Raw genomic sequence first — 13399 nt, forward strand, 5'->3', positions numbered from 1 at the left:
GTCAAGCTATATTCACATCATCCATGCCATGTTAAGGGTTTCAGATGCATCCAAAAGAAGGACATTTGCAATGAGACAAAGTTAGTCAGTCAAGAACTGTTAGAAAGAGATTGGGAAAAACCCAGACGGGGTCATGAAATAAGTGTGCCTTGGGCTTTGGTAGGTGGACAGGCTGAGCTCTGTTCTTCCAGATTCCCTGTTCCTTAAACAGGAATGACCAGCCCTTCAACAAATAAATGAACTGTGGTATACACCAGTAGTTGGGGAAAGCAATGCTTCCCCTCCTAGCCCCTGTACCAAGTTTACTACTTTGAAATATTATTATAATTTACAAGTTGCTAATATATTTTCCAAGCATGGTCCCTTTTAAGTATTAAAACTAGATAGCAGCATATATAAATAATAGAACCATTGATAGGAACCATCAGTAAGCAAGCCAGACTCTAAAAAGTCCCCTTAATGTCTGGGGGTAGGGAGAAGAGGGCAGGGAACCTCGCCTTCCAGCATCTCTAGCTATCAGCCCTATAGGCCATTATTCCAAAATTGCCAGCCTGGGTAAACACTGGAGACAGATGTTTTCCAGTTTGTTTATCTTCTTCCTGTCATTTTCACTGATACTCTCTGCTCTTCTTGGCAGGTGACCTTTCACAAATGCTGGCTTTGTTTTAGAAATGTCCTATTGTAAAAAAGTGGGCAGAATTCACAGAGCAAAGGCCAATGTAGCTGGAAGGCTTTGTGGGGGCCATGGAGCCTTGTTTCCTCTGCCAAAGGCCAGTGTTAACCTGCTCCCAGCCATGAGGAGGAAGGGGGTCAGCTCTCACTTCCCAATGCTTCATTCCATTTCAAGCTTCGTTTCTTAACATTTCCAAGGAGAACATACTTAACAGTATGGAACTGTTGGTTGGCTAATCTATTTGCTGTGGTGGTATCTTAGGAAAATAAGAGTCAGAAAATATCTGGGTGACTTTTATAAGGAGATAGAGAAACAAATCAATATTCAACAGTACAAGTGAGGACTGGAAAATGTCCTAGTGGAGACATATTTTCAGTATTGGTTAGTTCTTTCTACTCAGAATCCCTAGAGGAAAAGAACTAATCTTACATGTAATAGAGATCATTGGACTAGAAATCATAGATAACCTGGATTTATGCCCCAACTCTATTTCTATGAGACTGGGGATTCTTGTTGGTGGATCAAAGGACTTCTTTAGGCAATTCCCTCTTTGGCAATAAAATAAGGATAACAGTCCCTCTCCACCTGCCTCGAAAGAGTGTTAAATCTCAAGTAAGATTATGCATATAAAAGCATATTGTAAGTAGCAAACACTCACAAAGGGTACTGAGTACTTGGTACTTGGGCCACGGAGCTTGGGCTAACATCATTCACCAATTGTCTTTTAAAAAAAAAGAAATTTCAGATGATCAAAAACATGAGGCATTTCTAAATTAGAAGAGCTCGAATAATGATCCCTTTCTGGTTCCTGATACTGTGGAGACAGGTTAATAAGTAAGACAACAGTTTCCCATCAGGAGATGGAGAACTCAGTGATCGAGGTATAATGATAACACTGAAGTTACTAAGCAGCAATTCCTTCTTGCTCATATCTCAGAAGCAAAGAATCCTCAGGGTTAAGGGACACAAAGCCCACAGAGGCCTTCCTGAGGCTTCCCAGGTGTTAGCATGCTCAGGCCTTACTCAACAGACGAGACAAAGTGATGCCAATGCCCCCATGATAGGAAATAAACTTCTATTGTTTCTTGAAAGCATCTCTGGATAAGAGCAAGGACCAGAGGGCTTTTTCCCATGGTATCAAAAACTGAAACAGAGAGAAAGAGAATTTCACATCACAATGTTAAAACATCCATCTCATGCTCTGAGGTGCATGTAGCTCTGAATGCTTCCTTCATAGTAGGAAGGCAGGCCTGAGGTTGCTCTTGGAAGGAGTCTCTGGCACAGAAAGCTTTGTAGAAACTCCAACAGATCTCCAATCTCTGCCTCCTGATTAGCTGCTGCCTTCACCTCCTCTTTTGCTTTTCTATTGCAGTTGTTGGATTTGTGATCTTTGCCATTTTAGGAAAGTTTCAGCATGTGCTGTACTGTAATTTTAGCTTTGTACTGTCTTTCATTTGTAAAAGAACCTCTTTAAAGAAGAGAATGGAAACAAGCAGTTCTTCAAAAGGTTTCAAATGAGAAATGTTCAAGTGTGTGTGAGTGCAGGCACTGTGGTAAACTCAGCAGTTGCTGGGCAGAGGTTATTCATTTATACACTCAGTCATTTGACTTGGATTCCTAGACCTCTATAATAGAGGCTGGCAATCTAAAGATGAATGAGAACAACTGACTGCATCCCTAGAAAGATGTGGCCCAAGGAAACTAAAATTCCCTTCTCCCTCACTGTCATCACCATCAGCAGCATGAGCAACCTCAATAGCATAACACATTTTTATTCACGGGTAACCCATTTAATATAAATTCTTCAGTCAATTTCTTTGTTTGTTTTGTTGTTGTTGTCCTTTGTTTTACTTTTATTTTGGGTTCTGGGGTACACGTGTAGATCTGTTATATAAGTAAACTTGTGTCATGAGGATTTGGTGTACAAATTATTTAATCACCCAGGTAATAAGTACAGTATTCCATAGGTGGATTTTGATCTTCTCCCTCCTCCCACCCTCCACCCTCAAGTAAGCCCTGGTGTCTGTTTTCCCTTATTCATGTCCATATGTACTCAATGTTTAGCTCCCCCTTAGAAGTGAGACTATGTGATATTTGGCTTTCTGTTACTGTGTTAGTTCACTTAAAATAATGGCCTCCAACTCCATCCATGTTGCTGCAAAGGACATGATCTTGTTCTTTTTTATGGCTGCATGGTGTATATGTACCACATTTTCTTTATCCAGTCTACCATTAGTGGGCATTTACATTGATTCCACATCTTTGCTATTGTGAATATTGCTGCAATGAACATACATGGGCATGTCTTCAATCAATTTCTAATTCATCTCTAAATCTTCTGTATCACTTTCAACTACTTTGAACACATAGAACTTAGTAGGCATCTAATATTTGTGGAAAGATGATCTTGAAGAATAAAATAAACATCTAAAGTGGGTTGATACCATTTGAGCAGGAAGAGTGAGGGTGGGAGCATCAGTTGGACAGCATTGGGGACAACTGAGGAATAATGGAGTAATTAATTGTACACGACCCTAGGCCCTTTGCACTCACCAGATACCGACTTCCTCCTGCATTCTTAGTCACAACCAGATTCAGCTTTAATTGATCTCCACTGAGCACCTAAAGTGAACCAGGAATTATGTAGGTATTCTTGTATGGCATACTTTCCCTAATATCACAAAACAATCCCTTACATCCAATTAATCCCTCATTACTGGGGTGGGAAATGTGGCTCAAAGATACTAAATAAGTTGCCTAGGTTCCACATCCTAGTCATGTTAGACCCAGGATCCCGTGTCAGGTCTGCTGCCTCTGACTAGGGTTGCATTATTCTCAAGCATCAGAAATCGATCTCGGAACATGAAATAAATGAGAAAGACCCACCTAGTTAAAATGACTGTAATTTTTTAATCCATTTGGATGATCGGAACGAAGGCTATAAAAGCATCCTTTGAAAGATCAGGCCAGCCAGAGTCACCTCCCCTTTGCAAGGAAGAAGTCACATAGGTCTAGCTCATCCTCTTAGGAGTGGAGCCCCTGTGAGTTTAGTTCCTAACCAGCTCATCCCAGCCTGGCCTCTCTCTACTGCCTCAATGCAAATGACTACCTGAACCCAGGGTAACCTTATAGATTTTTTAATTCAGTAGTTATTTAAAGTCACTGAACAACTTATTTAGCAGATAAGATAAAGTTCACAGGATAAAATGTGTAGGCATGCAAATGTGAAGCATTTCCATGTGGCACACCGAAGTCTGGCATTGCGTGTTTTAAAAGCCTTCAAAGTGCCGTGCATGTCCTCGTACTTTTCTTTATTCCAATGTAGGATTGTGGAGATCTAATTTCCCTCAATTAAGTTCTCATTGCTGATGAAGCCTGAAGAGAATGTGAAATGGTTTGAATTGAGGAGTGTGTCCTTCAATGTGGATCGATGGGAAAGAACAGTGTGACCAGAGCAGCCATGGGGCAATGCTCTATATCCTCACCAAAGAAGATGGATGCTTTGGGAGTTGAAGAGGATGATCAATAGCATTCTGACTGACACTGCTACAAGAAAAGGTCACTCAAGAGTCCAAGCCATAGGGTGTTACCCAGCCCCTGAGGGTGTCGTTCACATTGCAGCCCCTGTAAACAGCACCTCCTGGACTTGATAGACATGGTGGCCCTATAGACCCCTTGTCTTCCCTATTCTCTAGTACTATTATCCTCCATTTATGACCAAGATGGCAGAGCAGGCAGAAGGAAGAGAAACCACCATATGTTGCCTTGGCCCCAGCTCATGACAACATCCCCAAAGTCAATAGCCTTTGAGTGCCCACAGGAAAGAGGATATAGGAGTGAGGAATAACATGTGCCTGTTCTGTATCAATGTCTGCATTTTATTGATCCATCCACAATCCCTCCCAAGAGGGGTGGATCATTACGCCCTGTCTTTACAGCCAGTGCCTCCTCTGTATGAAAGCCACAGCAGAACAATCCCTCTTTGCCATTCTCAACTTTGCTTTTGTCAATAAGTGCTGAAGACATAAAAAGGGAAGATGGGCTTTGCTCCTGAATGAGAGCTATTTGACTTTCAATATACAGACTGTGGCAAATACCTTTAGATGTTGTGTCCCGTGGAGCCTTTTCAGAGGTAGGTTTTGTTTGCAGAGGGCTCTTTTCTCGTTAAACTAGACCCAGAGAGCCATCCTTTCTTAATTTGACCTTGTGGATGCATAGTGGCATAGGTATGCCAAACCATGCCCTGGTCCCTTGGTGGAAATGATGGGCTCACAGTATTTTTTCCAGGCAGCATCAGCCATGCCATAGTGAGCAAAGATCGAGTTAAACAGAGCTTGCCTTTCTCTTGTGTTTAGGCTGCTGCCCCTTCTCTCTCTGCACAGCCCCAGACTGGCAACATTTTAAGGCAGAGTTTTAAAGTAAGGAGGAAATTGCCACGTTTAGCTGTTATGCTTTTTCCAAGCTTTAGGGCACACACAGAAAATTTAAATGCATCCCCAAATAGTACTTGATATCAAGAATGGGCACCTTTAAGGTACTATACAATGGAAGATTGAGGATGTAGCAGGACCACAAACATAAAAATTAACATATCCAACTCATGGCTCCTCCCAACTCAGTATTAGAAGAAGCAATGGGGAATAAGAACACATTCTCTCTTGGGAATGTTCAGAGTAGTAAAAAGCACTTTATATTTATGCATAATGAGCTACTTTTGTGCTTTACAGACTGTCTTGTGCATGGTTTGTACCTCATATTAAATTTGATGATGGATATGAAAGTATTTTATAAACAGAAAATTGTTATGCAGATTTTAGCTATTATGAAAACAATGATGAGTAAATAACTTCAGTTAGTGAGGCTGTCATTGGACCAATTTGGAAGCCTCTCTCTCCTGTTTCCTCAGTCCTACCCTTGGATGGAGAAGAAAGAAAAACACAGAAGAAAGGAATTTTAGGAGATGGAAATTTTTTAAGTTACTGACATTTACTAATAGTCATAGAACTGCAAATTAAACAGTAAAATTCCATTTCAAGTTGTAAGAGATTGGTAAATAAATAAAAGATTGAAAACAATCAATGTTGACAACACTATAGTGAAATAGGCAGTGTGAAGTGTTAAAATGTTAAAGATCCTAATTATTTGATATAACAATTCCACTTTTGTGAATTATCCTACCAAAAATGAAAACACTAGTCATTATATCCCATTACATCCATATATGTATAGATAGGTAACTAGATAAATAGATATAAATAGATACCTATTGATGTTCAATATGGGATTGTTTGTAGTGCAGAAAACTGAAAATAAAAATCCAAATAATCATTCATAAGTCAATAGTTTGTTTTGTCTTGTTTTGTTTAGTTTTTTGAGGCAGAGTCTCGCTCCATCTCCCAGGCTGGTGTGCAGTGGTGCTATCTCAGCTCACTGCAACCTCCACCTCCCAGGTTCAGGCGATTCTTGTGACTTCAGCCTCCCAAGTAGCTGGGAACACAGGCATGCACCACCACAGCTGGCTAATTTTTTTTTTTTTTTTTTTTTGTATTTTCACTAGAGATGGAGTTTCGCCATGTTGGCCAGGCTGGTCTTGAACTCCTGGCTTCAAGTGATCCACCCACCTTGGCCTCCCAAAGTACTGGGATTATAGGCATGAGCCACTGCACCCAACAGTCATTCTTGAACAACAAAATTTTAATGTCTTTGCACTAATGCTCTGCCCTCAAGATATACTGTAATTTATTGAGCCTTACACATATTTGTCAATGTATAAGCTGATTCTAATATTTTGCCATTATAAAAACACAGACATAGGCAGCCTTGTATACAAATCTCATTTTACAACTCTGATTATTCCTGTAATGTTTATTCCCAGAAAGGGAAATGAATAGTATTTCGGACTGTGATGTCAACTGAGTGACCATAGGACAGAGAACAGGGTGGTTGGGAGCGGGGTTTGGCAGTGTGCACTGGAGGGGAAGGGTGGGGAAAAAACGTTCTCCGAAGAGGGGGTACTTGACCAGGAGACCTACATGATGGGAAGGAACCAGGCATGCATAATGCTGAGCAATCAGCCTCTCTGGCAAAAGGCATAGCACGTGCAAAGGCCCTGACTCAGGAAAGCTCCAAAGCTTTACGAAGCCTGGAAAACTCTCAAGAGGTAGTCAGCACCCTGTCAAAATGGACCAATCAGCTCTCTGTAAAACAGACCAATTGGCTCTCTGTAAAATGGACCAATCAGCAAGATGTGGGTGTGGCCAGATAAGGGAATAAAAGCAGGCTGCCTGAGCCAGCAGTGGCAACCCGCTAGGGTCTCCTTCCCCACTGTGGAAGCTTTGTTCTTTTGCTCTTTGCAATAGATCTTGCTGCTGCTCACTCTTTGGGTCCACACTGCCTTTATGAGCCGTAACACTCACCACGGAGGTCTGCAGCTTCACTCCTGAAGCCAGTGAGACCACGAACCCATGGAGAGGAAGGAACAACTCCAGACGTGCCACCTTAAGAGCTGTAATACTCAACGCGAAGGTCTGCAGCTTCACTCCTGAGCCAGCGAGACCACGAACCCACCAGAAGGAAGAAACTCCAAACACATCCAAACATCAGAAGGAACAAACTCTGGACACACCGCCTTTAAGAACTGTGACACTCACCGCGAGGGTCCGCGGCTTCATTCTTGAAGTCAGTGAGACCGAGAACCCAATTCCGGACACAAAAGGTAGAGGTGTCCTCAGGGAATAGCACAGCAGAATTTTCCACATCGCAGGGAATGCTCTACAAAATGTTGAAGATGTAGAGGAGTTCTTGCTGAAATCAAGAAAACAAGATTAGAAAAATTAGCAAAGGTTGAAGGAAAGAATAAGAGTGGTAGACTAGGTCCTTTTAGGGTACACACAAAACAGACTGCGGATGATGAGAATTCAGGGTGCACAGTAGCCAGGGAAGCCTGGACCCCTGCAACATCTGCAGCAAGTACAGATGTGAAGTGTTCTGCCATAAATTCAAGCATAGTGGTTCTGTGTTCCTACCTTGATGCCACTTCAGGAGGACTCCTCACTCCTCCAGGGCTGTTGAAATGATATTTTGATGTGATCTTCATTTTTGTCAATACCGATTGTCTCAACCCCATTTGTTTGGAAAAAAATTACTAATTTGTGATGCCACATTAAACATTTGCTGAAATACATCTGCATTGGAGGGTCTATCTCAAGGTGCTCTATTCTTTTTCATTGATCTCTTCTACTAATGCTCATACCAATGTGCCTTCCTAAATTATGTCGTTTTCTTTTAACAAAATTTCTATTTACTAGGGCAAGTCTTCCTTACTTAGTCTTTGTTCAGGGGTTGGGGTTATTCCAACCCTCCATTCAGCCACTGAACTTTCTAATAACAAAAAAAAATTGCCAAAACAATGACACTAGGATTTCGATGACTTTGTTAAAACTGTAAATAAATCAGCATGGAACTGCAATAGCCATACTGTCTTTTGAAAATATTTCCTAATTAACATAGGATTTCATGTGTCCCTCAATTAATTCTCTCCTCTGAATTAGTTGTTTCTATTATACTTCTAAATGTTTACTGCTTATACAGTATATAGGAAACATATGAGAGTTTCATCTTTATTTCTGTTGTATTCAGCCACCTTAATATCTTATTAATGTTCAGAGTTATTTTATCTTTTGATTGTTTAATTTTTATCACATTCTCCATAATAACAAGGACATCATTAATATTCATGTCTTGTTTCTGATTCTTATGTGAATACAGGGGATGTATTGTTGATAAGTGTATTAGTCACTCAAGATGTATATTCCCTGCTTTATAAAATAATTGCATGTGAGATTGAATTTATTCCTTTTGCATTCCTGGAATAAGCTCTATGTTGCATTATTTTAAATACTGATTAAATTTATTTGTATTCTAGCCTTTTAAAATTTATAAATATTCATTTATGCTTTTAAAAATGGTATTAGCGCACTCAGAATATTTTTTCACCTGGAATTAGTATCAGTATTCTATATTTTCCAAAAAAGAAAATCATTTATTTTACTGAGTGCTTCAATATTCTGGCATAGATTTAGAGGATTTATCATTTCTGTCTCCTTTGTATTTGTTGTTTCATCATTTCTAACTTCTAATTTTGTTTATTTGAGCTAGCCATTTTATTATCTTAAGGAGAATTCCAGACATAGGTCTTGAAATTGTTTTCCTTATAAAAATAGTGTCTTAGATGTACCTCTCCATTTACTTGTCAATTATATTCCTTACCAATATTGCTTCTTTATATTTACAGAGTTCTTTTTTCCTAATTTCTTGAGTATAATGATTAACTCATTTCATTTTATTTTTCTTTAATAATGCTATGAATGTGCTTTTTACTACTGTTTTGGAAGCATCCAATGTCTTTATGTGTTGTATTCCGTTTTTTTCTTTTTAAAATAATTGTATTCATAATTTCTTTCTAGACCTGCCAGATATTTGCAATAGTATATTTAAATTGCTGAATAGGTTAATTTAAAAATTTTTTAGCCCATGTTAAATTCTGGAATATGGGGGAGGTCTTTTTCATGGCTTAGAATATCATTTTTTCTGATTTTTTTCTTTTAATTTCTCAATAGATGCCTACAAAAGGAATTATTTTTTATTAGAAGAGTAAAAAATGTGTGCTTTAGTAACTTTTCATTGTTATCCCTGATGGTAACATAAGCCTAGCAGGACTAAATAATTAGCAACTAAGACAACCAAAGTTTGTCTTGGATGGGCACTTTGTTTGTACATACCTAGATGGCTTTTTTTCTCCTTCTCAGATTGTACTTCTTTTTAGATTCAGATAAAACACTGGAAAATTTTAATTAATGGAATATTTTATTTATTGCTTTAACAAATAGCTCTATTTTGTGGGAAGCCATATTCATAAATGGACATCACACAATCTCTGGATCCCACCTAGTTCATTTAAGAGATCTGAACTACCCTTGTTGGCACCACTCCCACCTAGCGGCTCTTTTCAGAATTACATAGAGAGCGTCTCAGCATGACGCTCATGATGCTGAAAGTCATCATCTTCAAAAGTAACCTGTTCACACAAGGAAAGAATCACAATTAACACATTAGGAAATATTTATCAAACTGAAGCACCTTCTGACATTTAAATTCCAACACAGTTTGTTTGGATTTTTTTTCTTTGCAGGGTTGAGGGAGGTAAAATTATCTATTTGAAACTAGATGTAGCATGTTTTCTACATAGACAATAAAATATCCAAGAGTAACTCAAATATTTTATTAGAAATATTTAGAAATAACCTTTTTGGAATTTATTATTGTTATTCATCTAAATTTCGATAAACTTCTCTAATCAGTTTCTCCTGATTACCAGGTTATGTTCAATAACATGACGCAGTCACTGATGCATGTGACAGCTGAAGGGGCTCAGTGATGTGAAACTCATGTGAGAAATCATGACGGGAGATGCAGCTTTTATAACCCTGCACTGACTGTCTACTAAAGCACAATAATCAAGCCACTTTATGAGACTGGTGATGATACTATAATGACATCAATCTGAGGACAATTTAAAGGAATATTCCATTTTCAAAAAATATTCCGGAATACAACTGAAGAGATAAGCCAATAGAAGAAGTACTTTAAGTATTTGTCCCTAGTTAATTTGTGTAATCAGCTTGACAACTTGCAAAGTCAGTTTAATTCTTTACCTAGCCCTGTAAGATCTGTCTACCAATAACAGCATTATTTAGCATATACTAAAACCATTTTTCCTTGTACTATAATACTTATAAGAAGAAAATCATCAAATATTTTCATACTTTAAACTCTACAGATTCCCAAATAACCAGGTTTGTATTTTAAGGTCCTACAACATTAGAAAATATTCTGTCAAAATAACACTTTAGATATTTGCCAAAAAAGCATATTCTCAGCAGACCTATAGCTTGCCTTCTGTCCTTCAAGGAAGGGTAATAACCTATCTTAATTGTTCCATAAATTCCTAAATAAGGGCAAGAATTTAGAGTACCGCTCATGGCAAAGTTATGGTCCTAAAATTAAAAGGCTGAAACTCAAATAATTTTAAAAATTGGTTTGCATGTTATGTACGAATGGGTAGTGGGCCTTTCATTTGTCCTTTGATTATTTTAGGTGTGCTTTGTATCAGGGGAAATGTAATCTGGAGCTAAGCAAAGCAAAATTGTGACACATACCAGAGGGAACAGTTTTAAATGAGAATCAACAGAAATAAGGGGGGGAAAGTCCTGAGACAGGGTCATCAGAAAGATGAAGAGACAAAATCCGTCCATTGAAGAGGCTGCCCTCACTCTCACTCAGCCACCCCATCCCACCCAGTTCTAAGGCATTCTCAGAACCACCCAGATCCCAGTTGTGACGAATTGTTCCAAATAAAGATATTCACTCAGCCATGTAACCATAAAGAACGGCAGTCATCATATTAACTGTCTTCATGAAAACATTTAATAACATAAAGCAATGATAAAGAATTTTGATGAATGCAGATATATGCACACATACCCAAATTTATAAAGCATTAAGTGGAACTCAAAAGTTGCTGCTGGCATTTTTAGCTTATGGCATTTTTCCTTAGAAATCTGGGAAGTTCACTGCCAGGCCCATAGGCGCTGCGATCCGAGAAAAGGCTGGATTTTCTTGCGCATGGAGGCATCCCTGCATCTTTGCAGAGATTTTTGACAGGGTCTCTGATCTGCAGGCTGCAGAGCCACCTTTTCGGGGTCACCTGCATACAGTGGGAAACACATTGCATGCCGAGCTGCAGATGCAACGAGGGCTCCTGAAGAATCACACACAACTTCCTGGCGTCCCGTGGCTGTTGCAATGGGAAGGCAGGAAAGGAACATCCTCTAGACCTGAGCCAGACCCAGGAGACTGCCCACAGCTGACCCCGCCTTCCCCCAAGCTCCCAATGAGAAATTGCTCCAAAGTCCTCTACTTTAATATTATTATTATTATTTTATTATTGGCTCTCTAATATCTCCAACTTACCACATTTCAAGCATATGAAAATTGAAAACAAAACAACATATGGAGAGAAGATTTTTGTGGAATTGTCAACCGGTCTCCAGGAGCACACAGCAACCATTTCTTAAGCACTCTTATCCCTGGTATTTCTCAGTTCAAGTGGGAAGACTTTCAAATAATTTAGTATTGCATTAGGTAATACATTTGAGGACTAAGATGATAAATCGGGTATAATATTCCTTTAAAGTATTAAAGGTTCAAGGAAAAAAAAAGACATTAAAGACAGATGCCAGTCAGGGAGCACATTCAGGGACGAGAGGGAGGAGGCAGGATGTCCCTCTGCCTTCGCTGCTCCCTTAAACACAGTGCTGTCCTGAAGAGCCCCCACGGTGTCCTTCTTCGGCCCCCATCCTGCTGCATCTCTGCCCCTCCTCCCATGACTGAAAACAAATTGTTTTGGGCTAAAATACCCCGGGCTGTGCCTTGACCTGCTGGTACAGTGACACTGTGCGGCTTGAATTTTTACATACAGCTGCATAAAGCAATTTTCATGTAAATTTCTAGGTAAATCAGCCTGTAGTTGGTCCATTACAGGGACACATACACAAAAACCATTAAGTTTGACAGAAGATTAGAAGTTGCCCTTGTTTCTTCCTACGCCTTTCTCTGTGCCTTCAACGATGTGTCTGAAATGGGAAAATGAGAATGCCTAAGCACCCCAAAGAAGCAGGACTCTTATCTTGGGACTGTGCCTCCCCAAGGCTGGGATGTGCTGAAATCAGAAAGGGCTTCTCCGGGAAAGAGAGAAAACTTGGTATGAAAATCAGCCCTCAGAAGAGCAGGGAGAGCTGGGTAATTCTCTCTCTCTGCCCGGGAAAGACTGGGCCACCTTCCATTACCTGGCTTCTTCTCGATGAGGCGATAGACACAAATAAACAGCCACTATGGGCCCCCAGTGGCCCCACCACTCCTATGGATGCAGACAGGCCAGCTCAATTAGCTCACAGCAGGTGGAGAAGTTTCCAGGGTCAGAAGAGCAAATCAGTCCTTCAGAGGCACCTTTCCCTGGGAGCTGGGAGCCACCACCCCTCCCTGCACAGCCAGCAACAGGAGTTAGGCAGGCGACCCAGCCATCTAGCAGCTGCCTATCTGGGCCCTCCATCTAAATGCATTCCTGCCCAAAGGAGGCTCATTTCTTGAACATGTTCTTTTAAGGCAACAGCATACACAGAGCACAAAGTGGAAGATGTAACCAAAACCTGGCCCAGGATGTTTGTTTATGCAATCCTTAAATAATTCATCTTTATCCCTATTGAGCCCATCACAGCATGTCAAAAATAAATGTGTCGCCTTGGCCTATTGTTTGCAGCTCAGGATTGTCAAGCGAGAAGAAAATATTACAGAAACGGAGGGAGATACACGCAGGAGTGTGACCTTTAATTGCACTACCTATAACCAATCTCATCAAATTAAAGCACTGTATATTTTCCTTAATAACCTCTGATTAGGCTGGGGCTATGAGTGGACACGAACACCCGCCATTGCTATGCAGCGGGATGTCTGCTTAGCACCAGCAAAGCGTTTGGGAATAAGTGAGCAAAATGCTTTAATTTGATAGGGTTAGAATCCTGCAGGCTCTGGGGTGAAAGGTCTCCAACAGCTCCGCTCACACTGAATATGCAGAAATAAAAAAGTAAATTGCTTACATCTGCTGCAGGC

The 13399-nt window shown here is 40.0% G+C and overlaps 1 long non-coding RNA gene across 1 annotated transcript in view; it reads right to left on the reverse strand.

The window, feature by feature from the left end:
• Window positions 1-8019, reverse strand: part of LOC129050217 (uncharacterized) — a 39332-nt gene extending 31313 nt beyond the window's left edge. Inside the window, exon 1 of the long non-coding RNA XR_008513815.2 lies at window positions 7324-8019. This is a non-coding gene — a long non-coding RNA (uncharacterized LOC129050217). The remainder of the gene's footprint in view (window positions 1-7323) is intronic.
• Window positions 8020-13399: the final 5380 nt, after the last annotated feature.

This window comes from Pongo abelii, chromosome 16 (assembly GCF_028885655.2).
Source record: "Pongo abelii isolate AG06213 chromosome 16, NHGRI_mPonAbe1-v2.0_pri, whole genome shotgun sequence".
NCBI classification, from domain to species: Eukaryota; Metazoa; Chordata; class Mammalia; order Primates; family Hominidae; genus Pongo; species Pongo abelii.